The sequence below is a fragment of the Meleagris gallopavo genome, chromosome Z, assembly GCF_905368555.1.
Source record: "Meleagris gallopavo chromosome Z, MGAL_WU_HG_1.1, whole genome shotgun sequence".
NCBI lineage: Eukaryota > Metazoa > Chordata > Aves > Galliformes > Phasianidae > Meleagris > Meleagris gallopavo.
In genome coordinates, this window is record NC_139435.1 from 26,081,330 (window position 1) to 26,107,349 (window position 26,020).

Sequence of the window (26,020 nt, forward strand, 5' to 3'; positions counted from 1 at the left end):
GCATGGCGATCCTTCTGTGCACAAGGATTGTATGATACTTGCACAACAACAGAGCCCTGAGAGACTTGTGGTGTCAGTCGTTGGTCTAGCTGAGGCTGGTTCAAAGCTGCAGGAGTTTATTAAGGTTTTGTGCTTGGTGCTGTGGGGCTTCAAGACACCATGCAGTCAGACCTAGACAGGTGGCAGGTCAAACTGCACATCTGAGAGCTGTTCAGCCACCAGAACTTGTCCTAAGGAGAAGTTAGGAGAGCAACAAGTCTGTCACCAGGAGAAGTTTCGGGAGAAAAGAAACTTAATAAACATCAAGGGCATCTCAAGGGTTCCTTTTGTCACACTTTGTTTTGTGAGCTGTTTGATTCCATCCAGGATTGCAGAATCAGTTTCCCAAAGCCTGGTGATAAAATGCCTCAGTTAAATGACAGTGAAGGCTGGGAGAAACTACCTAGTATTGTGGACTGTTTCTTTCAACACCCTCAATTAATAGTGTTTTTAATTAAGGGTTCATCATACCAGAACTATGTAGCAAGCTATACCTCTAATCTGTTTCTCAAGCTGCATTTCTTTGTAATTGCCAGGTTTCATATATACTGGTGGAAACAGGGGAAAATATGAATATATCATACCAGGATAATTTCTGAGGGAGGATGTTAAAAACAGCGTCAGCTTTCTTTCATTTTTTTAGGTTAGTTGTGGGTAGCCATGAATGCTCCCTTTTAGGTGGGATAAAAGGAGAGGGCTATTAAACTGTGATTCTGCCTTTGCTTTTCCCATCTGGTGTCTCAGATCTTTGTTCGGCTTTTTACTTGTTTCTCTCAGCTCAGGCCCAAAGGTCCTGGAAGGGTCACTGTGCTGGGAGCTCTGTTGGTGCCTAAGCATCCTCTGTATAGCGAAAACAAACCATCTTCCCTTCACCTCCTGCTTGTAACATCCAGCAGTCTACACTGCATTTCGGTGATGTCAGAATCTCCTGCAGCAGCTGTTGGTGAATTTTGGTGGGCTCCCCTTCTATCAGCTTTTAGCAAGATGCTTCATCTGAAGAAGGAGCACACTGTGAATGCAAATGGCTGTTTGCTCCCCTCCCACCATCTCAGTCTTCTCCCTCTGGCAGTGCTGCCTTAGTGCCAGCTCCACGCCCAGTCGTGACAGCTGGTTGATGTCCAAGGTCTTTTGTGCTGTTTCAGCTCGTGTCAGGAAATGATTTGTCAGAGGATCAAAGCGCTGGTGGCCCGAATTAACTTTTTTTTGCCAAATCACAGGCTTGATGTTGTTGCGGTCTGGTACTTACAGGGGTTGCCAGTGCTGCTGATAAGGAGTGATTTCTGACTTCACCACAAGTTGCAGTGACGTTGGCACAGCTGATCTCCCCTGCAGAGCTTCTAGGGTGTGGAAGGCTGGTGCTGTGGGGTCTGCAGAGTGAGGGGCAGTAAGATTGCTGGTACCTGGTAAGCTCTGAAGTGGTTTTTGTCTGATGCGTCTGAGGGCAAAGCTGTAAGATAAGTGGTAGTGTCACGATGCCCCAAGATAGGAGCAGGGAGCTGGTACTGAGCTGTTAATCAGTAACAAAGCAAATAATCCTGCAATAGCTTGAGATGCCAAGTAGTGATGTATGCTGTATAAAAGAAAAGAATGTGTTTATCCCAAGTGGAGAAGGACTCGCCCTTGAGCAGTCACCAGCCACCAACAGTAGTCCAGTGTGTCTTCATGTTCCTCTGGCTGTTCTGGCCATACTCTTCTGGGTTACCTGCATGGAGAGGGGCTTGTGACCAGCCAGTCTGATGAGGAGTTTTTTCATGGGAACTGATTATGCTACAGCGGAACATCCTCAGTAAATGGTCTCACCTTTAAAATAAAAAAAAAATAAAAAAAAAAATCTCTTTGCCCAGAGCAAAATCTGGTGTGATTAAGAGAACATCTGTTCCTGACACTTCCATTCTTCTTCTGTTAGCTCTGAATAGCACACCTGAGGTTGAACTGCAGGTGTCTTCAGATTCAAAGAGTAAAACATTCTTGCTTCTCCGATTTCATTGATGCTTGTGTTTGGTGGTAAGGCCAGAAACTGCCGTCCTTTTCTCAGGGAAAGAATGCATCTGAGACTGCTTGGGTGGGAAGGAAGAAAAGCCATTTGAGGAGGGGGACAAAAGGATAGAAAGCTGATGTGAGAAAACACAGCTGGCCAGGCTGCACATCTGCTGCATGCTCAGTGTGGTTCCACATAGTAAAGCCCTTTGCATTGTGATTGTTTGTCCAGCTGTCCTGCTGACTGCTTTGACCCAAGCAGTATGAAGAGAGGGATCTCTGTTCTCCCTCTTTGCTTTGAGCTAAACAGGTAGTAAAAGAGAAATTGTGCTGAGAGTGCTTGAACAACCAGAGAAGGATGATGGGACTAGAGTTGACCTGAGCTTATAGGTTGGCCTGCCTCATCTGAAATCCTAGAACAAATTTGGGTAATTGTGTGCTTCGTTGTGTCCTAGCCAAACGGAGGGACAGCAGTCACATATAAAATGAGAACTGTGAATGTTGTTTGGATTTTTAGTGTGTGTTCTTGCAGGTGGATTTGTTCTTCAGGTTTTCGGGTGCTGCTTGGCGTAGGGCAGTGTATGCCTGGTGACAGACAGGAGTTAGCTCCTGCTGCTGGAGCTTTTCTTCTTGGTATGCTTGCAGAGCAGCTGTGCTGGGCAAGCAGACTGCTGCCAGTTGCAGTCAGCTTGGGATCTGCGCTACTGTGGGACGAAAGCTTTGTGAGTCCTGCTGGTGTTCTTCCATTGTTTCTTCTCATCTCTTGTCATACTGCTAGTTCCAGAGACTTTTGTTAACTGAGCACCTATGACTGCAAAGCCATCACTCCCTTGCTTCTGGCTGCTTTAGCTGATGTCTTGCAGTGGCGAGCACCTGCAATCAGTGTGTGGGTTGTGCCTTTGATAAGCAAGGCCTTTTTCCCTCCTACAACCTGTCTAGAGGCTGCTTATTTCAGGGAAATCTGTTTACCCAAGAGGCAATGCAGTTCACATAGTCATCCTCTTAAAAGCATCTCTGTTTGTGCTGAGTGACCCCCTAATCAAAATATCTGTGACAGAGATTAGATTAATGTGCTTCAAAATGAACGTAGCCAAGAGTGAAGCTGCTTTTCTCTCATCTCTTCTTGCAGCTGATGGTGGGAATGATTCTTGCAAAAATGTTTGTGTCCTCTGATGCTGTTCTTCTGAATAAGTCAAGCTTCTTAACTTGCAGTGTTACTGAGTGCTTGTTCCTAGATCAGCACACAGTCTGCAACCAGAAGCTTTGCACTTTGCATCACTGGGGTGAGGAGGAATTAATTAGCCTTCTTGCTAGCGGGTGTCCTCTTTCACGCTTCTCAAGTTGCAAAGAGTAAGAATGAGGAGAAAAAACCTCATCTGATAATCTCTTTTCATGGCCTGATGTTAGCTGCCCTGAGGCTATTTATACCAAGGAGGCTGATTGGAATTCAGTCTAAATTTTCACCTGCTGTCCTCCTGGGGCTCAAGGTTTTTGCAGAGCACAGCAGTGGTAGTCACACCTGGACTTCTCTGCTTTCCCCAGTGCAGTCTCTGTGGGTCACTGCTGGGGATGGCATGGCCACTTCAGTATCACGGGCAAGAAGTAGCATTACTGCTGCCAGGCAGTTTAGTTTGCATATATCAGGAATATCCAAGGATTTGCTTTGATGTGCCCGAAGAAGAAAGGCGGGGGGGGGAAGAGAGGAAGGGGGTCGGCTAAAACAACAATAAAAATACATCTCCCCCTAACCCTCCCTCTCTCTCTCCCTACCACTCAACTGTTGGAACAAGAAATAGCTTCTCTGCTTCATTTTGTTCATTAGTAGTTGCTTTAAGGAAGCACTCCTTTATTTCTTGTTACTGTTTTGATAGGGCACAGGTATTTGTTGAGAATAGAATATGGAAATTTAGAATCAAGTCTTTCTGCCTAGCAAAAATGGGATTCCTACAACTGTTTAGAACAGCTTTTCATTAACAGCTGTGTAGATGTTTTGTGGCCCTATTAGAGAGAGTATGTGAACATCCCGTGCCTTGGTCCCCCTGGAAACTTGGTCCTGTTGTTACTGGAGGCTTATGTTGATAGCTCAGATGTATGTGTTTTGCTACAATGCTGATATAAGCTTCTCTTGACCCCTGAGGTTTCTGTGTAAGGTCAGAACAGAGAGGCCTGAATTCCTGTGTTAATCACATCACAGCGGGCTATCCAGGATGGTTTTCCCAAAAGATTAACTGAAGGATACCGCATTGCTTTGAAACATGATCATAGAGCATCCAGCTCTCAAGGACAGTTTCTTTCATATTTAATCTATGCATTGATTTCATGTATTTTTAAAGCACGTATTTCTCACTGCAGTAAAATGTGAATGATGGCTTGTCATGTTAGCTGTCTGTTTGCTACTGCTTTGTGATGCCAGCAGGTTCGGTGCTCTTCTGTTCAGCAACACTGCAGAGAAAGCTCATTTCCTTTGTTCTGTAGAGGGTATGTTCTGAGGTAATCAAAATGCATCTGTTAAGCAGTTGTTGAAGCATGCAGTAACATTACAGCTTCTCTACAGGTTTGAAAGTGTAAAGAATTGTGCCTAGCCAGTGGGTAGTAGCTGTGATTCTGCAGGCACTGTAGCAGATGAGGCTGACGGTGCTGATATTGTTGTTTTAGGACTTTGGGATGCTCTTCCAGGGAGGGTTGTAAGCCTTACCCTGCTTATAGCTTGGCTTATGCAGCAAGTAGCTCTTGATTTAAATCCAGATGTGCTGAGAGCTGTGGTACCAAAGTATCTGCTGCCTTTTGAGCAACTTGCTCATTAATTATGGACTGGCATACACAGAGGCCTTCAGAGCTGTAGTTGTTGCATGCAGATACTGTGGCTTTCAGAGCTCCTGAAAACCTCTGTGGAGGTCTACACCAGGATGACTTCAACACTGTCTTAGATTCTGCGTTCTCAGAACACTTCCAAACAGGACTCTAGGGAGACTTAAGTAGGTAGTTCTTGCTGCTCCTTCCCCCAGAGCAGTCATCTGTACCGTTCTGGAAACAGTCTCTTACTAATAATGCAAGGCTCTTTCTTCTTCTCAGAAGTGAAGCACTGGTAAGTGGGTTTGGAAGAGTTTGTTTGTGCACCTGAGACCCCTCTCCCCCTTTTCTCTCCAACCCCTGGTGTGTGTACGGACAGGCTATAGATTACAGCACTATTGGATGGACGCCCTCTGCAATATTGTTTTCTTTTTCTCAGGGAGAGGTTTATGAAACAGTGTCATGAAGATGCATACTGCAGGGCTAAGGGGGAGTGTTCACATTTTTAGTGGGTACTCCAGATGTTTATGTAATGTGCCTAAGCTTGCAGCGGAATATGAAATATTTGTGTAAGGCCCCCAGGTCTGTCCACGGGTAAGGTATTTGTCTGGGCTTTGTGAACAACACAGGAGAAAGAGTGTAACTGACAGGCCCAAATTAGTTCTGTGTTCCAACTACTCTTTCCTGGCAGGATGTCTTGAAGTTGTTATCAAACCACTTCTAAATTGGAACCTTAAAACTACAGTATTGACTTTCCCTTCTCAAGTATTTACTTGAAGAGCAAATATTGAAAAAGGCTGTAGAAATTCCTGTTGGTAGTGGCAAGGAAATGATTCCAACCAGGGCTTGTTGTAAGCTTGGGCATTTGCTCTGTAGGGATTTCTGTGCTGTAAATGCTAATTGTTTCTTGACTACAAACCATTGTATGGCTCAGTCACTTTAAGCAGGTAACCTAGGTGAAGCTTAGGAAGGCTGCTCAGTCCTCTTTTAACTGACTAAGTCATAAGAAGGAAGGTGAGAAATCACAGAATAAAGCTCCATGTAGTTTTCAGGAGTCTGTAAACAAAAAAAAAAAGTGTGCATGGTTTAACCTCTGAACAAACCACTCTTTGCAAAAGCTAAAGAAAGAAAAAAATCCCCAGTTAAAGATAGCTTGACAATCTTATCTTGCATTTTCAGGTACATGTGAAATGAGCTTTTTTAAAAAATAGAGTTTATACTTTTTATGTGATCACTGTGACAACTCATGTTCCCTGACAGCTATACTTACCCTGTATATAGGGGAAACATACATCTTGGAAGCTGTGAGTTGTATCCAGAGCAGGCTCTGAGACCTTGAGAGGCAATTCAATATATTCATTGCTGTGACCTTCAAAAGCTTTGGAAGTCTACAAACAAAAAAGGAAGAAAGAGTAGGGCTGTTTGAAATACAAACAAATTGTTCTAGAATAATTCATCTATCCCTCCATAAGGACATGCTGCCCATAGAGCATGGGGAATTAGCTGAAATAAATACTGTGCGTCCCACACTTGTATTTCATTCCCAAGATAGGCTGTGTTCTTAATTCAGCCCCCTTTGCGGGAAGAGAATGAGCGAGTGAGCTGCTCACATCAACAATATGTAGATGTTACTAAAATAACAGAGGTGAACTGAGATCATGGCAGCTGTAGGTGTTGCTGCATCACCCTTGTCCAGGAGCATGACATAGCCTTGAGTTGGAGGAGTAGGAAGACTTAATGTGGCGGGAGAACTCTGTGGTTAAACATGTGTGCAGTTTTCCTCTGTCATTAGGAGCTGTGTGATCTCCCTGTTAAGGAAAAAATGTGTTGTGTTCTGTGAGACACCTGTAAAAATTGGGAAAGCATGCATTTCCCTGGACTCTGACCGGAGCTACTGGTTCGCAGCACTCAGCCTTCTGGTTCTGCGGCCCAAAACTCAAAAGTAAATGCTGCTTTTCTAGACGGGAGAAGAAGGCTGCCTGCACATGGCTGCACTGAGGAAAAGGCAAAGGTGTGTGGGAGAGATGGCACCGTGCAGGAAGGGGTGGATGATTGGTGACAGGATGGGCGGTGTCCTGGCAGGCGTCTCTGCTGGCGCTGTACCCATGCATGCCCGAGGTCACTGAGGAACAAAGCGGCGGGCTGAGCTGTCGCAGGGCCGGGGAGCTGCAGAGCCCTGCTCTGTGCTGGAGGTGCTGGCGTTGTAACTGCGAAGTCCAGAGAAAACAACTGCTCTAAAAACTTTTGTTCTCTCTCAGGGCCTCGTGAAAAATCTTCCTAATTGATGGTTTGGACATCATCTATGCCTGGAGTGTCAGTGTGACTTTTCCATTCATATCTGTTCAAGGATGAAAGAATGTGTAGCAAATACCCGGCGTAATTATGCATGTTTCTAACGTTTCAGCTTGTATAATACCGCCCACCTTCCCGAGGAGGTCAAGTTACTGTTTTCAGGAGTTGCACTTCAGTGATGCACCGTGTGCTCAAGGGAAACTGTGGACTAACGACCCTGTGAGTTCAGTCGTTTTTCTTTCTTGCGAAGTAATGAGAACTGATGGATTTTGTGTTGCTGAGTAGGTTTAAATGTTGCAATCTAACAGGAGGCTTAATTATACCTAAATGTGAATGAGCTTGTGGTGTGGAGTGGCTTATGTATGAATGGCTGTACGTTATCAATGGAAGTATTGCAAACTGCATGTGTGTGTGAGAAACTCTCTCAGCAGTGCCCTGTGGGGACCAGACTGTGCACAGCCCCACGCAGAGCAGCCTGTGGGGCAGGAGCCGGTGCACAGCCATCACGGTGTTTTACTTTCCATCCACAGCACTCTGGCACATTAAGCAACACTGCAAAGCTCTTTGCTGCCTCATCTCTTCCCCTGCCCTCTCCCTGCCCCAGCTCTGCTGGCTGCAATGAAAGTCTACAGCTTTACAAGGAGATTGGGTTGGGGCTGCTTTGCTCTGTCACCTCTGTGTTGTGTGGACTGTGTGCATAAGAGAGGATTTCTGCAGTTTTGCATGACTCCTCCTGGCTGCTCGAGGGAAGTGTGTTTTAAAATCAATCTGTGTATATGTTCCCTTCCTCCTCCTATCTAGTTCAAGAGGTTAGGTAGTGTTAGACTACAGCTCCCAACGTTTGGAGCCTGCAGATCCAGTGTGTAGTGTTATTACAGTGGTTGTCTCCCTATTTTTTTAATGAAAGGTACAGGAGTATTGAGACTTGTGCTGACCTTATTTTTGAACATTTTCTGATCTGTGGCATTGCTGAGCATGCTAGATATGATAACAGTTTCAATAAGAGTATCCAGACTGGTGCTGCATGTATTCCTATTGCTGTTCTTTTTACTTTTTTTTTTTTTTAGGACTAAGACTAGCTACTTGCTCTCATGCTCAATTTTTGAAGGATGCACTCAAATGTCTCATTGAAATGTCGAATTTCCCTTGAAATGCTATTGAGAAAAACTTTTTTTTAAGGGCTACTGGTGAGACTCTGGAGAATAATCTGTCTATTCCTTCAAAGGCCATGCATTTATTTGCTTACTGCTTCTGGTCACCCAGTACATAAGAATGCCCCCCCCTTTTTTTTTTTTTGTCGATAACCCCTTATTGGGAAACTCAATTTATAAATGTGATACATGCATTTCTTAGTCTTGTGGACTAGTTTTCTCCACAAATGATAAATGTGGAATGAGTTTGGTCTTAGCTTTTTTCTACTTAAGTCATTGATTCAGACCATCTAGTGATGTCTTGTTCCTTTTTTTTCCTTTTGCACAAAAGAAGCAGCACTGCCATGGCAGGAGCCCTCAGTGATGTATAATTGTTTATACTTCTGCAGATTAGTTACTGTGCAGCTCAGGAGGTTCACTAATTCTGTCTTCAAAGGATTAGGCTGGAAATATGGCATATTCATTTACATCTTGGTTTGGTGTGAGACGTTTTGTAGAAATGTAACAGAAGTGTGCATACGATGGAGTACTGAGGGATTTTTCTGAGAAGTGCTTGATTTGAGATTATTCTACAATGACCCTTCTAAAAATCCTATCTGTTAGTGATGTGCCAAAACATATATTCCTAAGGAAATGGCAATAAGATCTGTTGGAAAAATCCCACAAGTACCTGGGGAAGGCAAGTATGAAAAAGCAGAGTGACTTCGCTGAGGTTTACTTTAATGCCAGAGGGAGACATTAGTCTTGTTGCCTTTTCCTGCCAGCTTGAAGCCTCAGGATTTCGCCAGACCCAAGGCAAAGAGGAGCAGGATGTGGAGATGCATGCAAGAGATATGGATTCCCCACTGTACAGCTTCTTGAAATGGTTAACGCACATTAACTGCTTTATGTATATTTTGTTTTTAGCTGCAGCTGTGTTACACTCATGAATATATGTGGTGATACCTGACAGCTTGGAGGTGTTCTCATTTCTCTTGGGTATGGGGAAACACACAAAGGAAGGGCAGTTTTTACGAAGGGTTGTTTTCTGTTGCTTGAAGTCCAACAATTAACAGCTCAAGCTCTTGTAAACATAATGGGCCCCAAAACTGTCATTTCTGGAGGTAATGGCAATCAGCTCTTCATGACTGTTAAGACTGCTTACTGAAGCATCTTTATACTTGCAAGCTGACAGAGTTCTTCTCCTCCCCTCCTGTTTGACCAGCTCTGATGGGACCTCTGTCATCAGGAGCAGCCTGTCTCCCTCACCTGTGTCCCAACTGCAGGTAGTAATTGACCAAGCAAGATAATATTTTATAGCTCCTTTCGGTTTCATTCTCCACCCTCCCAGTTCTTTTTCACTTATGGACAAAAGGATGACCTTCACACCTTTTCCTAATCTCTGGTATCCTCAAGGAAGCAAAACCAGATTTATTAGGTACTTCCTTGCTTGTCAGAGGAGTTTCATGTTATGGTAATGCCCCAAAGCAAGGGATGTAACTAGATAAAGAGTGTTTAAAAAAAAAAAATAATGTAACTAGTGCATAGATGCTGAAGACAGATTAAGTGAAGATCATCTTCTCATCTCAGTTTAATTTATTTCTTGAACAACTTCCAGGCAACTTGTTTCAGTTGTGACACTCCTGAAGTATCCTGTTGGATACTTGTGATGAGTCTTTCCAGAAGTTACCTTTTTCTGGTTAAAGCTGAAGTTTCTGTTTACCAGCTTAAAATCTCCCCCAGAGCACTAGTTGTGTCTCAGAACTGTTTTTCTTGTCAAGTGAAGATCATATTTCAGAAAGTCGGAGATGAATTCTGCTTTTCATCATGTGGATTGTACTACTGAATCTGGACCAGTCTTGTTGATTAGAGACCAGCGAAGGACCTAACACTTTATTAAAGTGTTACTGTGTATCATTTGCAAATTTTCAGCCTTTGGATTAAAAACAAAAACAAAAACAACAAATCTAGATCTTTTGAAAGAGACAGTTTTTCTGTTGTCTCTATTACACATATGCGTTAAATGCCTGCGGAGCAAAAACTTAGACTCTTTGAGAGTGATCATATAGCAAAGGTGTTTTTGACATCCTTCAGTTTTTCATTAGCTGATGCGTTTCGCATCCAAGTGTGAGAATTGCTGTTCTAACACATACTTATCAAATGTTATTCAATTTCTAATAAACTAATGATTGATTTTTTCCAATAATGATTTTTCCAGTAGCGTAGGATTGGCATTTGACAGTGGTACTCCTGGTGGTTTTGAATGCTTGTCTTATCTGATAAGAGCAAAGAGAGCTCAGAAGTTTGATGTGGCTTATGTGGCTCCGTGCTGTAGGAAAATAGGGTGCTTTCTGAGAATAACAGTTGTCCTTGTACTTTATTGAACAGCCTGCTTGTTCAAACTGATCACTTTCTCTATGGGTCTAGAAGGATTCAGTTAGATACAGTGCAAACCAGGGACCAAGATGAAGCTGTCCTTTCAGGCGCTGCTACCTGTGCAAACTAATTGAAATTAGAACCTGGCAGGCAGGACTGGCTCTCGCTTGTGTATCCCACTTACCAGCAATATGAGTCCTGTTGCTAAAGTAACTCATGCATAAATTCATGGGCTGTGCTTTGCAGAAGGCATGCTTGGTTTAAGAGAGGCCATCCTTCTAGTCCTGGAATTAGGACTGGCCAGGAAAGGTCTGGTTTTAGGTGTGGATTGAGGAGTGAGGTATAGGTCAGGGGCTGTTCAGACACTGAAACTGCTTGTTCAGATTAGCAGTAAAACACTTTTCTCTGACTTGTGCTTGCTTTGTGCCACAGTAAATGACCTTTGTATATTCATTCTGCGCTATTGGGCTGGCTATGTTCTGTTGCAGGTTGTATTATGTGCCAAATGTTCCTCTTTCCTCTTGCTTTCTGGTTGTTCAGAGACCAATTCCTATTGGAGCAGTGCTTCAAGCTGCTACAAAGCATGTTATTCCTTATGGTGTGTTCTAACAAGTCACAAAAAGTTCAAAGTCCATTTGCAGTATGTGAAGAGCTGATCTCTGTTCCAATAGGAGGCATCAGTTATAACAGATAAGGTAGCTTTGGCTTTAGCCCAAGACTTGTTTTATCACCATAACATTAAAAGGAAAGCCGTGGTGTTTGGCAACACTAGGTTTTTTTAATGCGCTAACAACTACAGTGGCTCCTTTATCTGCAATTTGGAATGTACTAGCTTGTGAACATTTACATGAGCACGTACGAGCATACCTCCTCGCTCTGTCTTGAGATGGGGAATTGAATTGTCATGGAGTGAATGGCCATAGCTGAAGGATTGGCTGACTGTCACCACTGTTAAAGTTGGCCTCTGAGATGCTGCCCTAAAACTTCCTTGCTGAGGGCAAGGAGAGTGTCCACAAGTACACCTTCTCATGGCCTTTCTCCTAGTAGCCCAACACCCTCCATGATAAAAACAAATTATTTTGCTATTTGGTAAGAATTAATGTAAAGTATAGCTTGGTGTTGTCTACTATGGATTTTATTTAAATTTGAGACCTTTGTGGCATCTCCTGAGAGGAAATGCCCTTCTGTAGGAGCTCCTTGGTGTGAGACTCCTCTTTCATGTGAATGACAGTGCTTGGGGGTATATTTGACCAAATAGCATGATATGTTGGCAAAGACAGATACCCAAGGCATCAGTGTAGTCGTGTTATCATGGCAGCCTGCCACATTAATTAGTGTCTCCAAGATTAATTAGCATGGTGCTTTGTGCCATGCAGACAGAGCCTTTTTTCTTTAGCAATTATGAGGTCTTATGCCAGTGAAATATATCAAGATTGAATATTACTTTTGAATATATGGTGGCTTTCTGTCCATATCTACCACATATATTCAATAGGAGACAGTGTCTTTACCTTGGGAAATGCTACCTTCAAATATAAATTGATTATATGAACTGATTTCAAAACGCTTATTCCTCAGCAAGAGTGTGATTTCCCATTTGGCACTATGCAGTACATCTTTAACTGACTTCAGAGTGTCACACACAATATCTATGGCATATCTCAATATGTTATCCAGGTGTGTCCCTGCAGTTGAGGAGGCTGGTGTTATTTTAGACCAGCATAAATTCCTTTTCAGGTAGGAGAATCTGAACATCTGCTGGAGGGAGGTGCACGTGGGAAGAGTGTACAACAATATTAAAATGGAAAAGAGAAGATTGAGCTGTGTGTTACCGATCTGTGGAGAACTTGTCAAGCTGGAATATGCCTGTGAAATACAAAGAGTTTCCATGAAAAGTCTGTGCAAGTTTGCAGAATCTGTTGCATAGCCAGCTTTGTTTAAATGGGAAGTATTCTCAAGGGTAGAGCTTCCTGTAAAGATGACAACTTTATCAGCAGATTTGCTCCTCTTGGTATATGTAATATCTCTCCTTAATTGATTTTCTATGTCAGTTCTCATTTCTGCTTTTCTTTGCCTCTACTTAGCACACAGTTCTTATAATCAGTAAGTCAGTTTTCTTCCTGGGGTTGCATTTAAATTGCCATTTGCAAGGCAGTTCAGAAGAACAATTACTTTTTGATACAAAAAACATAAATCCATTTTATACAGATCTAAATCGTGCTTGGAGTGTTGCATATATATTTTTAAATCTCCATTGTGTCAGTATGTTTTTCTAATGTTTGATGTTTTGATTAACACCTGTTAGGTGTGGTTTATTCTGTCCTTAAGGGAAAATGGGTGTGCAGCACGTTTTTTGTTTTGGCGGGGCTCGGATGTGTAGGAGTCAAATGATTGCATTTGTTGTGATTATTTGGGCTAAAAGGCAAAACTTTTTCTTTTTTTTTTTTTTCTGGCATGGAAAATGACAAAGTATGTGATAAATCTTATCTCCCAAAGGATTTCTGATTCTCTTTTTCTGCTTCTCGGGGATGTCTGATTCTTAAAGTTGTCACTTCATCTTGAAGCTGGAGCTATGGAGTCCTGGCTTTTATGGTCATGTAGTTTTGCTGTCAAACTGATCTGCCCCAGATGTCGGCATAAAAACTTGCTTCAGCTGAATTACACAGACTACCTGGTACAGATTGACCTGATATGGATATGATGGCTGTGGGAGGACAGCCAAAGAGAAAATATTTTGAGTCAAAATTGACTCATGAGTAATATCTGAACAATCTTGACATCGTGTTGTGGGCACATAACACTCTGGGTATGGTAACAGATATTTGAAATACAGTTTTATTGCACCCTTGAAACATCATCCTGCATGTGTAACTGTGACTGAATGTCTTGAAGATGAAGGGAAAATCTTGAAGTGTCAAACTGAGGCTCTTACTGGAGTCTGGTGTAATATTTTCTACAAAACTGGGCAATAGGAGGTTATACAGAAACACACTGATTGGTGCTTCATGTTACATATGAATATGTAGTTCCAAGGATGTAACTGTGTTCTGTGGTCAAGCTTCCTTGTGCATTATACTTTTTTAACATTAGATGGATAAATATATTTTTAAATAGTCTTGGAATGCACTCCTATTGAAATGTAACAACTGTTTTATAGTAGGCAGCATGTGTATAAACGTTCATATTTTGCATGAATGGTTGAATGTGTATTTGAACATATTGCGGAAGCGTTAGATGGAAGGAAGAAGAAATGGACTCTCACTTCCTGAGGGTTACTTAAAAACACTGAATACCATTTTAAAGCCTACCAAAGGGAACATTTGGGGCTTTTGGATTTCTGTCTTTTTTTCCTTCAGCAGATGTTACATTTAGGGATGTGGAGGATCTTCTACTTGAGTTCTCCTGCAGACTTATCACATACTCCCACCCTCACAGACAGACCTAAATGAAGCTACATCATTTAAAACTGTAGAATCATAGATTTGATTGGGTTGGAAGAGACTTAAAGACCTATGTAGTTCCAACCCTCTGCTGTGGACAGGGACACCTTCCAATAGAGCAGGTAGGTCAAAGCTCCGTCCAGCCTGGCCTCAAGCACTTCTGGGTTGGGGCAACCACAGCCTCTCATGCAGAACAGTGTCAAAGGCTTTGCGCAAGCCCAGGTAGATAATTCCAGTTGCTCTTCCTCTATTCAGTCTCCACCAGTGCTGCTCCTGTTGCAGGAGGCCATGAAACTGAAGGTATTATTTGTCCGTGGTGAAGTCATGTTGGCAGTCACAGATTGCTGCTTTGTTCTGTGCAGATCCAGGAGAATCTGCTCCATTACTTTTTTTCTCCCTTATTAAAAATGGGTTATAATTTTCCTTTTCCAGTCATCAGACCACCACAGCTTTTCAAATATGAGGGATAGTGGCATAACAAGTTAATCCAACAGTTTCCTCAGAACCCTCAGATGCATCTCATCAGATATTATGGACCTGTACGCGTTGTTCTTATCTTGCAATGGGAAGTTCTTCATTCTCAGAGTCACTGGAGTTCAGATCCAGTTGCACCTTCCTTATTCTCTCCTTGCATTCTCAGACCACATCCTTACAAGGATGTATTCTTGCCAGCACTACCTATGCAATTTGATTTTGTTTCAGTTGGGCTACAAGGCAGTGACTTAACCCAGCTGATCTTCTGCCTCCCCTGTGCAACTTCTTGCATGATAGGATTGAGTCTTGCAAGTCAGGATTGCGAGCTTTTGTGTCTGAAGAAAAATAAGTGGTATTTTAGCTTGTGAAGACAGTTTCCCTTAGTAGGCTGTTCTGTAAACACTTTGGGATTAGAACAGCCCATATGTGGATGCACTGATATGTTTTGAGGACTTGTTTTGAGTGCCAGTGTATTATAGTAAAAATAATTATTTTGTATTCCATAAAACAGAAATGTAAGCTTAACAGGTTGGGTCAAAAATTTATGTTCTCATACCAAAGCTTTAGTGAAACATGCAGTTAAAACATGGATAAGTGTCTTTTTACAGTGGGGGATTGGGGAGAAGAATCTTCAGGACTCTTGAAGCCATACTTGACAGATTATTCTCCTGTCTCCTCACTAAGTAGCTATCAGATGTCCTCCCAGCATTGTGTAAATGTCAACATTTGCATATGGTGAGTGTCCAGCACTGCTTTGGTGTGCAACTGCCTTGGACTGTACCTGTGAATGATTGCATGGTGGGATGTACCATTGCGAGAACAGGGGCCTTGGTGTCTCTGTGCACTCATGGTTTTGGGAAGTTTGCTTTTTTATGAGTTAAAACAGGCCAAGCAAGTTGGAAGTCAGAAATAAATTGTCTAAACGTTGTTGGCAGAACATCTTATCTGAACTGCTGGAATAAAAGGAAGGAACTGTCCTACATTTCAGAGAGTGGTGTAGGCATGAAGTTAACTGCAGTCTAAGCATCTTTACTCTGTAACCATTGGAAGTATGTGCAAATCCCTGTAAGATAAGAATTCTAATAAAGGCTGCTCAGGGAAGTGGGACAGCAGACAATCATCTCTTTTACTGCAGTCTATAAAATGCTTCCATGTCTTTCATATGCAGAGACATCCTAAATTATACGGTTTTACTGCTTAGCTCACATGGACTTCTGCATTTCCCAGTTCAAATTAGAACTCGGTTGCCATTCTGTACACTGCTGCGTTTCCCTAACTGACATGGCTGGTGTATCCTGTCATCTCCAAGCTTTGTTTCTGTGCATTCACATGGACTGTTGTTTGAACAAAGAGGATTTAAACTGGGAAAGCAGTACAGAGTGATGTCTTTTGCAAGATGTACCCTTTCTCTTTAGGGTGTGGTAATCAAAATACTGCTTGTGTGCGTTACATCTTGGAAGCCAAAAATGATAGAACAGTCACAGATATGAAAGGTTAATTTTGTTATTGTTTAGCAGCGTGGCTTTACCAGGCATTTGCAGCTTTAAGCATGTGATGTATTGCCCAACATGTATAATGACTACTTGCTTTTCATTTCTCATCTTGTAGGATGACTTTCGGGTTCCTGAATGTGCTGTCAGATGCTGAATTATTGAACTAGATGAATCTTCTGCATTTATTTCTGATCTTCAGAAAGGCCTAAAAGAAAGCAGAGGACTGGCATTTATTACAGTGTTTTAAGGTAAGATGTGACTTCCTGGGGGAAAGAGGGAAGATGATAAATATGAAGATGTGGTCTTATGGACTGTCCCAGTCCATCTCTGAGTCCGTAGTAAATCATACTATTGTGATGTCTGTACTGTGTATTACACTGGACCAGATGTCACTATTTGCCTGTAAGGATAAAATATTACCCCAGTAAGCTAAAAAATGATGCAGTGAAGAAGTAACTTGTTATCTTTCCCTGGATGACCAGTTCTATTTATACATGTACCCTTCCATTAGATTGCCTTAATGCTTTACCTACATATTAATAAAGTTTTAGTAGTGAAAAGATTTAGTCTTCCATCTCCATGGGATGTTGGGTTGAGACATGTTCTTTACCAACAAAAATACAGGTAAGAAAAACTGAAGACACTAAAAAACAAATGAAACTACAGAACTATAGGTGACTTAATTGACCATTCTACTCTAACTAGAGGTGCTGCACTGCCATCACTTTCATTAATTTATACATGCCTCTATTTTGCACCTGTCTGTTCAGGTTCATATCTGTATTTTCTGCTCCATGGTAATGCTGTGCTTTTTGACCAGCTGTGTTGTGCACACCATATGCACAATGCAATCTTTTCACTGCAGAGGTATCTGGGTAAGCAGGGGCTGTGCCTGAATTAAGTTTGCAGTAAGCCAAGTCCAGAGAACTAATTGCTTCATTAAAGGGCCTCTCTGCTACTGAGCCCCTGGGTTCCCTCATGGTTAGCTGTTTTCTGGAGTAATCACTGACTCCTTATTTCATTTAAGGAACTACTGACTCCCTCTTTGTTGCATGCAATGTAGAATGCTGTGGGTTTGGGTGACAGATCATCTAGAATTTGTCTCTTGAAGGGTAAATATGTGTCTCTGGTCACTGCTTGAGGTAGCTCAATGCAGTTTAAGTACTGTCTTGTGCAGGCAGACAGACCTTGGGCTAGCTCCTTTTGCACCAGTTCTGGGCTCTCACTCCTACTTTTCTTTAGGAAAGGCACTTAAGTCTTTTCTGCTATCAAATAACTTCTTTCTGCTAGGTCAAAGCACCCACAACTGCTTCTAGGCCCCACAGCGGGGCTGTATCTGGCAGGGAAAAGAAACTCCTTAGAAAAGGCTAAATAAGGAAACTTGTCACCGTGCTGAGGTTTCTTCCAGTTCCTGTGTGGCTGTGGGCCATAGCCATGCCCTGGCTGTGGAGAGGTGCACACACAGCCAAGCACATCCTTCTGGGCAGAGGGGATGGGGATGTGCTGGATGTCTGTGCTCATCCCTGACCTGACACCCTGTGCAGGTTGGGAACTTCTTTACAGAAGGGGTTGTTAAGCACTGGAATAGGTTCCCCAGGGAGATGGTTGAGTCACCATCCCTGGATGTGTTTAAAAACCGATTGGATGCTGGTGCTCAGGGACATGATTTAGCAGAAGGTTGTTAGGATAGTATGGTTAGGTTGTGGCTGGGCTCAATGATCTTTAAAGTCTTTTCCAACCTGAATGACTCTATGATTCTGTATGATATGAGTAGCTGCAGGTTGGTTGTAGGGGGGACATATGAGAGGGTATATGAGGTGCAGAGTGGGAAAGAAATAAATTTTAAGGAGGTATGCGGACCAAAGAAGACAGAGTGCAGAAAGGCTGGAAAAATTGTGCCAGCTGTCACAGAGCCAAAGTAGCAGTGACTGCCTGGCTCCTCCTTGGGAATGATGGGATGCAACGTCATGACTGAGGAGCAGACTCCTCCAATTTCAGCTGTTGTCACAGGGCTGTGACAGCAGGGTGTTCATCTCAGATCCGTACAGGTGCTCTGCTACTCTGACATACTAGCATGGCTGCTGTAATGCTGGATCTGTGACCTGTAAGTCAGCATCTCCCTTACAGAGTGCTTAACGATGGCATTTGGTGCTTCTCTGAACTGTACTGAATTCCATGATCATGTGTGGTAATAGGGGGAGAAACAGCAGGCTTCATAAAATTAACTTTTATAAAGCCAAGGTTACCTCACTGGGATTGTCTGGAATTTTTCAATGCCAGGGCTTGCAGCCTTCATTTAAACAAGTATTTTATTTCACTCCAGTCTCCTCAGACTTCAGATTAACAGTTTTATTTTTCACAGGAGGACCTCAATCTATTAAATGACAAAAACCTTGTGGTTTCTTTTCCTGGCAGGTTTAACTATAAATACTAGCAGCTACATTCCTTAGTGTAGGTTTTTACATTCCAACTTGTTCATGGGGAAAACAGACTTAATAGCAAACGTGAGTAGATCTTGGTACAACATAATCCAGGGTAGTTTCTGCCTGCAGACATTGTGCTTTCACAGGGGTACAGTATAGGAGCAACTTCAGCAAACATGGAATCATTTGTTGCTGTGGCACAGGTTGTATTGAAGCTTAGTCAAACCTGATTCCCTGCTTCCAAAATTTTCTGGGCTCACTGGAGCAGTTAAATCACTTTCACAATGATTAATGAAGCTCTGGTTATCTCCAGAGGTCTTTGAGTTTTGAGAAAGCATACCTATTGTAGGTGAAGTTAGATTTTGTTACATAACAGTACAGACCTGCATTAGAAAACTCAGTTCTGCAAATCTAGCTGTCATTGATCAGTTGTCTTCCTCTTCATGCCCACAAATTCAGTGACACCTTATTTGGCTGGTAAGAGATGTGATACAAGTACTTTCCTTGCATCCCTCCTGTTTATAGCTTTGGCTGCTCAGTGTGCCCCCAACTAGTCACACAGCCCAGCTCTGCTGTATTACACTCTTCATCCTCCCACCCACACACAGTTTTCCAGGCAGGGACATTATCTTATCACATCAGCTAGCTGGAGAGACATGTGGGCTCCTGTCTGAAGTGGATCATTGCTTGTATGAAGATCATCCCAAATATCCTGATGTTTCTGGAGAGATGATGGGTAGCAGAAACAGCTGCAGAAGCTTGCAGTGTGACCCAAACGCACCTCCTGGTGAAGGTGCCATCCATGCTGTGCACCTGATTAGGCACTAGAAACCAAAATAGATTCTTCGAGGTTTTTTGGTGACCGTGGTAGCAGAGCCTGCATGGAACCTGGATGCACAGACTTGGCGGCAGCATTCTTTTGCTGCTGTTGCTCAGCTTTTGTGCTCAGTGCTTTAATGCTTATGTTTCAGATCTGCAGTGTAATTCAGTTACATCTGAGACTGTTATGGCATGAAGACATAGGACTGAGTAAACATAACTGGATTGTGCTGTACCATCTTTTGCTTAAAGATGCCTGCTGAGGAACCCCACTTCCAGCTTGTCTACTGCTGCTGTAAATGTAATGAGGAAACTTCAGTGTGATAACAAGTTCTTTATGCTGATGAAAGCCCTGCGTGTGCTTTTCTTATTTATGATGTGTGAAGGATTAAAAAAAAAATTGTTAATCTTTAGGGCTACCGAAATATAAACAAAAGCATCTTTTTTACTTAGCTCTCTTGTTATCAGGACTTGAGCAGTTCAGCCTCTGTCTTAGGATTTCTGGAGACTGGTAATCAATTTCTAGTACTGAAAATAAATTCTTCTCTTGCTTCAGATTTGCTTTAGATTTTAATCTAAATAAATTCAAGGGTTTGAGTTGTTGCATGTATATAACCTTTTAAACTATTTATATGTAAGGCATAAGAGCAACTGATCTCGCTTTCTGCTAAATGTACTTTTACTTTTCTAAAGGAGATGCTTTGTCCACTGAGAGCTGTGGCTCAGCATGCTAATAAAACTCACTTTATGCCTTTAAAATGTTTATTCAGACTGGCCTGGCTAGCTTACAGTAGCTGTGTGGGTGGACTGTCCTTGAATTTTGTAGACTTAATTTAGTACTACACAATACCTAGTTATGGAAAACAGCTATAAATTGTCTGTGCGCAGCCATGCATTATTGATAAAGGGTAGATTGAGCTCCACAATTCCCTTACTTGATGTTGTTAGTGCAACAGCTGGCTGATTTAAGATTTTTTTTCTTCCCCATTGGCTGCAAAATGTCTCTGAATTTGCTCTTGGATCTTGATTTGTGTGAGTGGGAAGTCTGCTTTTTCTCCAATGCAAGTAAATACAGTAGAAATGTATCCGAGAATAAACAAGCTCAGTACTTGTTTCCAGTGCTAGGAAGACAGTAAGTCTGACTGTATGCAAAGGACAGAACTTCTTAAAATTGTCATAGTACTCAGAAGTGCACAAGGTGTTACAGTAAATTTCAAAATAAATAAATCCTTTAATATACATGATTTGACACATGCTTGGAGAAAATGCTTTACCATGAGTCAGGCGTGCTTTGTAATTCCAGTGTTTCTTCAGAGTTTATGAAAAATCTCAACAGTCTTAAATTTCTCAAGATATTTTTCCCTGTTGACATCTAAGATCAGTAGAATATCTTCAGAATTTGATTTACATATGAAACAGTACTAGAAACTGAATGGTTCTTTCCCTGTAGTTGAACAAACATACAATGAGCTGCTCAACAGACTGAAATTTAATAAATAAATAAATAAAGTAGTGATAAAATAAATAAAGGAACTAGTTGGCAAATCTATCAAAGTCTGTCTTTCCAGCAAATAACTCTGAAGCTTCTTATGCTATAATTTCTGGATTGACAGCTTCTCACAGATGATTATTATTATTCCTGTACCACAGTAAGAATGTACAATTTGTGGCAAACAAATACTGACTTGAATAGTGACTTATTTTGCTCTTTTTGTCTGAGTACGCCAGTATTTTTCAGTAGAATAATATATATTCTTCAGTAGAAGCGTTCAAAACCTCTGTACAGATTTTTTTTTTCCTTATGAAATGTTAAGATAGCAAAGCACAAATATACGTGATTTTTAGAAGCTTATACTGATGTTCATAATGCTTTATTATGTGGAGAACTGTTATGTATTAGTTTAGCTTTCTCTATTTTCACAGCCGTGAAAGATGAGAAGTTTCAAATAACAAAGTAATTGGATTGGTTGCGTAGTTTCAAAAAGGAGGCATGAAAAATTAACAGAGGGAAGGCCTAACATGATTTAGAGAGTCTGCTAAGGATTTACATTAAGAATAACTCATTCTTAAAGTTTATTTTCTGATGGAAATTGTAGGGTAAATCAAATGCAGATGATTAAAATGCAGAATTCTTACTGACTTTGTAAATCTAACTCCTTCAGTAATAATATAGTCATTTATCTTAAGGAGGTCATGGGGCTGTGAGGATTTAAACAAAAGCATCAACAACTTGGAGTATATAGTTCTGATGACAAAGATAATGAATTTCGTGGCTTGTTTAGAAGGCTCTTGTGGAAGGGGAATAGGTTTTCCAGAGATCATCTGATAGAATCCATTTATTGTGTCCTGTGGATGAAACATCTGTAACTCAGGCACAGTGTGGGCAACTAAGAATTCTGTACTGGTAGAAAATTGATTTGATTGTACAGAAAATACAAGCAGTTGGACACTTGCATGCTTCTAAAACACTTCTTGATTTTTTTTTTTAATTCTTTTTTTTCGATGTGGTATTGCTAGTTCCTTTTCAGCTGCATCAAAGTAGAAGATACTGACTTTTTTATGTCTAGTATAGGAATTGAAGACACTCTTCAATTTTTTTTTCTTTTTTGAAAGACACTGAGTCAAAGTACTGCTTTTAAAAGCATGGGGAAGGAGGGTAAAACCTGTGTGGTCGCATCCATCCCTACCCAGGTGTAGCACCAAATGCTCTGTCTATGACAAGTTGCTGCATGCTCTAATAGGAGGGGGAAAGCACCTGCTTTTTCCATTCTCCTTTCTCTTGGTATAAAAAAGATGCATAAAACTAGTTTGGGTGGGACAAATTTCAGCGCTCTCTTTCTGGCTTGCAGAAGACTGCAAGGACTGCAAAACCTGTCTAGGTTGCAATGCAGCCGCCTTGTGCGCTGGTTGCCTCCCTGTTTTAAGCCCGCAGCGTGGCAGTGAAGCCCTGGGTGGGATTAGTGCTTGTTGCAGAGAGCAGCTCAGTTCTTGTCTGCAGCCCAAGCACCAGCTCTTCCTGCCAGGTGATAGGGTATCTTGTGTTTCACAGGTACACCTGCAAAATCTGTTCTTTTTTTTTTTATATGTTGCATTCCTCTCTATTAAATTTGCGGGATAATTAATTGTCTGCTTGTTTTAGGGAATTATTATGACAGTAATGCTGTTACCTGCTGAGAGGACTCCTGCAGTGATGTAAATTGATTCTTAGTAAGAACTTTCGGTAAATACATAGCCTGAACTAAATTTCAGCTGTGAGAGCCGTGAATTTTCTGCAAAACTTGCTATAAGTGGAGCCTAGGAGCATTACCCATCTGCTAGGTAATACATACAGCCTCTGGGTGCTCTCCTGTCCTCTACCTCCTCTTACCTCACCTTTCCTCGTTTTCATGCTACTTTTAATGAGGTGTGCTAGAATGGATGCACAGATCTTCCCAGTGTGCATTAATACAAACATGGCTAAGCTGTATGTGGTATAAACAAAAGTGGTCAGAAGTAGCAGGAAAAGTGCTGTGTAGATAGAAATTGAGCTGTGTTGTTTGAGAGAATGGCTGCGCTTCCAACTAATTACAAAATAATTGAATAAGCAGTTATGAGTTGCCTCACTGCAAATTAAGTATCTAAAGCATGATCTATTTTTTTTAGTTGCCGCTGTTTGCTTTCAAATGGAAGATGAGTAAGTAAGTTCTGGATCTAGCATAATCCTCAGATTTTCTTCAAGGTTTCTTACTCATCTTATTTCTAGTTTAATCCAGGATATCTTGTGCACCTGGAATATTGTGCTGTCAGTGCAGATTCTTACTTATGTTGCTCTGTTTATACTGTGTTTTTGATAGATTCCTGTAGTACCTTTACTAGAAAGGCAGTGCTGGAAAGTAAAGCTAAATACAGAATAGATTTTTAGACTGGAAAAATCTCATGTTAAGAGAACATTAGTAATGATAGTGCTTAATGTGTTGTGAAGGAAGTTCTTCCCCAATAATTTTGAAATAAGTACTATTTACTATTATGGAGTCATTTACCTGGGCTCCTGAGATAGAAATGAGATTTTTCTCTGGAGTGAAATCAAAAGTGACTTAAGTGAGCTGTGTTCCAGCTTTCACTGCCTGCCTTACATGCTTTGCCTGTTTTCTGAAATCTTTTGCTGCCATGCTGCCATGCAGTGGCAGCTGATGATGGACCTCAGCTGCCTCAGTAGAGATGAAGCAGCAGTGGTAAAACATGTTTTCCTTGATAACGAGGGCTGCACAGGGAGCCAGATGCATGCTGTTGCTTCACAAATATTTGTGTGAAAGTCCAGATGTTAAACATGTCACATGCGCACCAGAAAGATCTAAGCACAGAGACTTAAGAGTTGTCATAGCAGAGTGCAGCCAACTCTCCATGAACTTGAGGCTCTGGCTGTGTTCTCCAGTAGCTTCTCCCTCTGTGGTATGTGTTTCTCTGCTAGTTCCTCATGGAGGACAGAGAAGGGGAACATCTGCACAACAATGTGCAAAAGGCTCAGTATTAGCAGTGACTAATAGCCACTAGGCTTGTAACATTCTCCAAAAATTCTGGGTTAATTCTCTGAAAAGTCAGTAGGTAATGCTGCCTTTCTGACTTTCTTTTTTCCCAAACTAATTTTCAAGCTACTGAACACCTTCAAAAGAGTGGGTGGAAGATATATTTTCAGAGATGCTGGAATCTGGCCATGACTCCCAAAGGGAAAAACAGTTCTCATGCCAAATGCAGAAGGGTGGCAAGACATCTCATTTTAAATCTGCCTTTGGGGAAGGATGGATTATTGCACATTCTGGCCAAATTAAAAATTGTAGAAAAGAGGGGAAGGTGTTTTCTGACAGGTTACTGCTCATTGGTGAGTAATGCTGGTATCTCAACTTGTTTCTGTCACATCACTTCATGTTAACTGCTCTCTTCATTTTGTTCTGAACTCTTCAGTATAAAATTAAGTACCAACTTCCCTCTGTTTTAAAAGGGGAAGAAAATGATGTATTTCAAGAAGGTTCTTGGCACTTTAAAGAGAAACGGAGAAGGCAGGAGAGTGCCTTTCAAACTTGTAGTAATTAATGGAATTTCTAGTCAGGGAGGAGTTTGGCTTGTTTGATGTAACTTGGCAGCAGAAGTATGCATCTCATTTTCTATGTGTGTATTTACCTAACTTTCAGCTGTGCATTAAGTGTGCCTATAAAATAGCTTTTAGTCATGACTGAGATCAGATTAAGCAGGTAAGTGTGAATTTAAATGTATAATAGCGTAGCTTGTTTAAGGCTGGCTAAATGGGATTGGTTTTTAATTGAAAACATATGGGTATAAGAATCAATCATTTCAAGTTGAATCTCTTTTGGACAGCACAGCAACATTTATGTTGAAAAGGGGAGATTGCTGAGGGATTGTGTCCTTTGCAAGGTATCTGAAACAAATTATGATCTGCCAGCGGTTGCTGAGTAATTGGATGGTACTGGAAATAAGCTTTCTCTTTAGATAGTTAGGCAAATGAAGTGTTCAGAAGTTCAAGGAATCTTCATGGCAAAAACAGTCTCACAAACTAAAGAACATGGGATGTGTGTAAGCAATGAACTGTAGCCTGAGCAAATTGAGAGAGGAAAAATTTTCTTCAGCTGGTTCACTCCTCAGACTTATGCACCTCTTTTGCATCAGGTTTGCCCCCAAGAAGAGTATGTACCCTACTGATGAGAATCCAACATTAGCTGTGATATTAACCTGTCTGCACAGAGCTTTTTTGAATGCAAGTGGAATAATTCTGTGGAGATCTGTACATTTGCTTCAGAGATGGGCAGTTGTTCTTAATTTTAGGATTGCTAATATACACATGCTGTAGAGCTCAGATTTTGAAAGGAATATCATAAGCTTTATTTCAGCTTCAGAGGCTGACTTTCATGCTCTTGTGTAGGTGATTGAAGGTTGCCTCACCATATGACAAAATTTTTTGTTCTTGGGTTGACATATCTGAAAGGCTGTTTGAGAGTACTAGTACAGATAATTTGTATAAGTCAGATAAGCCGACTACAGCAGTTGTAATCCAGAGAACTCTGAACCATAAGCTCCAGATGCATGTACTCTCCATATGAACAACAAATACCACATAAAAACCACATAAAAAGAGAATCTTAAGACCTTGTATAAAGAGGAGTATTGAACAAAGACTATATAGGGGATAACTTCTGTGAGTTGCTAGCAGTGGAGAGGATACATCCTCAGACAGGAATGGCTGCTTTTTAATCAGTCCGGGGAGGAATTTATTGAAAAAAGTTTTCAAATTATGGAAGGCATTTAATTTATTGTAGTTTTTAAATCCAAAGTGTAAGTTATGGGAGTTTCTCTGTAGTAATAATGTGGTTAAAATAGTTTATGTAGGGAATGTGTTGATACACAGGTAACCTGTATAGCCTACAGCTGTTTTTGTGTCTGTAAACTTCAATAAATACAATGGTTGGACTCGAGAAATGAATAACAGTGAAAAAACAAAGAGCTCCACTGAGAATACAAGAAATGTGCATTATATGTTATTGGTTTGTTGAGGATGGCTCTTGCTGCCTCATAAGAGAATTTAGATTTTTATATATTAAAAAAAAAAACACAAAACTTTGCTTTTTTCCCATTCCTTTTTTTTTTTTTTAATTTTCTGTGGTTGGTTTTTTTTTTTCTTCCTTGTATTATCTTCACTGGAGATGCTTTGGAGAGGCCTTTTAATTCAATGTTCTATCCACAGATACTACCAGTGTCTCTTCTTTTTCCCATGTTGCCTT

General features: G+C 41.3%; 1 protein-coding gene across 3 annotated transcripts in view; it reads left to right on the forward strand.

The window, feature by feature from the left end:
• Window positions 1-26,020, forward strand: part of KANK1 (KN motif and ankyrin repeat domains 1) — a 118,427-nt gene that overhangs the window by 11,659 nt on the left and 80,748 nt on the right. For 2 of the 3 annotated variants that reach the window (XM_085213075.1, XM_085213076.1), the window contains exon 2: window positions 16,127-16,259. The gene's annotated coding sequence lies outside the window, so the exon portion shown is untranslated. Of the gene's footprint in view, window positions 1-7,210; window positions 7,318-16,126; window positions 16,260-26,020 lie in introns of all 3 variants that reach the window. The other variant, XM_085213074.1, reaches the window with a different exon arrangement.